General features: G+C 42.3%; 1 non-coding gene across 1 annotated transcript; it reads right to left on the reverse strand.

Moving 5' to 3' along the window:
* Positions 1 to 2,733: 2,733 nt before the first annotated feature.
* Positions 2,734 to 2,786, reverse strand: LOC139544699 (U7 small nuclear RNA). The gene has a single exon (XR_011668937.1). It is a non-coding gene; the product is annotated as a U7 small nuclear RNA (small nuclear RNA).
* Between the last annotated feature and the right edge of the window lie 274 nt (positions 2,787 to 3,060).

The following is a 3,060-nucleotide window of genomic DNA, read 5'->3' on the forward strand; positions in this document are numbered from 1 at the left end:
TATCTCATTCACTTAATAATGCTTACATATCTTGCATTACTCATCTCATATGTATATACTGTATTCTATACTATTCTACTGTATCTTAGTCTATGCCTCTCTGACATCGCTCGTCCATATGTGTATGGTCTTAATTAATTCCAACTTAGATTTGTGTGTATTGGGTATATGTTGTGTAATTTGTTAGATATTACTTATTAGATATTATTGCACTGCCGGAGCTAGAAGCACAAGCATTTCGCTACACCCGCAATAACATCTGCCAATCACGTGTATGTGACCAATGAAATTTGATTTGAAGAGGCTAGAGGCCACAGTTCTGAAGAAGATATGGTGGTGGATGCACCACAACCAGTTGCAAATGTTACACGTCAATCAAGTGATCTGGATCCACTCATTGTGAAGGTGGATTTTGTAGCATTTATAGCCACAGTTATTAATTGTACTGCACAAGTGTCCAAGAAGCTGGACATCACTATATCTGCAGCCGAGAAATTTTTGGGCCACCAAGAATTAACGGTAGAAGCACTGCAAGGACTACTGTCGCCGGGAAATGTCCCGCCATCATAGGATCCTTCTGAGCCTGTGTAGGGACCTGATCAAAACTGAAAAGGAGGCTGATTTAGTTTGAATTAACTTTTTATTTTACCACAAACTTTTTCCTTTAAAGGTCTTTATTATTCACCTGTTCAGTAGGTGGCGGAATGCACATATAATTGTTGCGAACACCATTATACCAAAGAAGAAGAAGAAGAGAGAAGAACAGCAAACCAACAAAAACATGCACAGGCAAGCATAAAGCACACAATTAATAAATGGCCACTGCAACTCCAATAAACACCTATTCAGAAAATAAGTGCTGGTTCTCTAAAAAGCTAATAACAGTCGACTGGCACTTCCATCTTACGTTTTGTTTGTATTCTTTCAATGTGCCACAATATTCTTGCCGAACGTCTGTATCTTGTGGTTGGTAATGTTTTAAAGACATTTTTTTTTCTTAAGTGTTTACATTCGGTATTAAACAACTAGTATTTTTGAGGTTTCCAATTAGAATTATTGCTTCTTTTGCATACGTTTGCCTTTGTGGCTGCTTTATGATGCATACATTTTTTTTCACTGACACATTTGTTTTCAGGGAAGTTAGGGCTAAATGCACTTGAAAGGAAATCATTGATACAGGTTGTAATTTCTGGAGAGTGCAATACTGTGTTGAAGTGTGCTGAAGTGTGTTGCACTGTCAGGGGCCCATCTGTGTGTTTTATTTAGATTAATCAGTGTACAGGGCTCTGTTTGTGTGGTTCCCTCTTTCTCTCTCGCTCTCTCCCTCGTTCTCTCTCTCTCTCTGAAAAGAGGCCGAGTGAATCACTGCTGCTCTGTCGTGATGGCCTGATGTGACACCACTGCGCTGAAAGCCTTGAACCCTGTCTTATCTCGCTCCTTCTCTCTCTCTCTCTCTTTCTCTCTCTCTCCCTCTCTCTCTCTCTCTCTCTTTCTCTCTCTCCCTCTCTCCTTCTCTCTCTCTCTCTCGCTCTATCGCGCACTCTCTCTCTTTTTCTCTCCCTCTCTCTCTCTCTCTCTCTCTCTCTTTCTTGCTCTCTGGCTCATTGTCACGCTCTCTCTCACTCTACCAATCTATATTGGTATTATGGATCTTACTACAGCTTGGTAACATCATCCATGTTGGTGCTTTCTATTCCTTTTGAGCCTGACAGAAGATGGAAATGGGAACCTCTCTCTCTCTCCCCACATCTTTCTACTCATGCTTTTTGTCCTGTACAGTTGTGTATTGTACTGCTTAAGGGGCTTGGTAAGCATTACTGGACTGTAGATTTAGACAGGGTCTTAATGCTCATGTCTTCTGTAGGTTTACTGACATGGTGCAGAGGGCAGAAGAGAAAAGCTCCTCAGTATGATCACTGCTTAACCGTCTACTGTCAGGCCAGCTGATGGATGACAATCACTATGTAAGGAACACCACCATACCGTACAAGAGTGTTCACAGGTGCAGAAACAGCATACAGCATGTGCCAGAGACCATCCATTTGTGATACAAATCTTGGATTCCACTTATGTCCTTCACTTTAGAAAAAAAAAAAAAAAAACATCTCAGCTCAGGATTAAATAAAGATGTGCTGGATCTATGTACAGTAACATTGTACGTGTGTAGCCTCTGTCTGGAGAAGGAGAAACACAGGATCTGGGTCTTTGTCTGGTCCCGGCTGCATAGCTGGTCGCTGGTCGTTAGTGGGGTTTGGGGGGGGGCGTGTGTGTGTGGCTGAAGGCTCTTTGTGTCTTTTTGATGGACTCTGCCTGTCTTTGTTAGGGACGTGCCACTCTGTGGCTGTGGGCAGCTACCATTCCCACTGAGGGAGAGGCCGGGGTCCCTAGCCATCTAGCCCCCAGCCACTGTCCTCCCCTCCCCTAACGGCCTGCAGCTGCCTCTCTGCTTGCCTGTCTGCTCTCCTCTCCTCCAGCGAGACAGGGAGGGACACCCTACGCCCTCCTGTGGACGATACCTGTACCTGCATACCCTTCTATGACCGTACTAAGGACACTAGTGGTGGTGGTGGTAGTGTCTCTCCAGTCTGAGGGTGCATCTGAGGTAGTGTTTTTGCGGACATTACTGTGGTATACTGTAGTATTCACTGTGGTATACTGTAGTATTTACTGTAGTGTTTTTGTGACCATTACTGTAGTATTTACTATAGTTTTTATTATCTTTGACATAGAAGTGGGGGCTTTCTCCTTGAGAAAATCTACTGGAGAAATATTAAAAGAGCACATTTTCCATAACTTGTAAGGATTGGTTCAGAGATTATCTTATCTATAATCTGTGGGGAACAATACTTGGCATGTAGGTTTCTCAATACAGTGTTTAGTATAGTATACTACAGTTTACTACAGTGAACTGCATAATTCTATATTAAGTCAACTATAGTATTTTACACCATTGGGGGATACTTTAAAAACATGTTTAACCTTTATTTAACTTGGCAAGTCAGTTAAGAACAAATTCTTATTTACAATTACGGCCTACCTCGGTCAAACCCTCCCCTAACC

Source organism: Salvelinus alpinus, chromosome 18, assembly GCF_045679555.1.
Source record: "Salvelinus alpinus chromosome 18, SLU_Salpinus.1, whole genome shotgun sequence".
Lineage (NCBI taxonomy): Eukaryota > Metazoa > Chordata > Actinopteri > Salmoniformes > Salmonidae > Salvelinus > Salvelinus alpinus.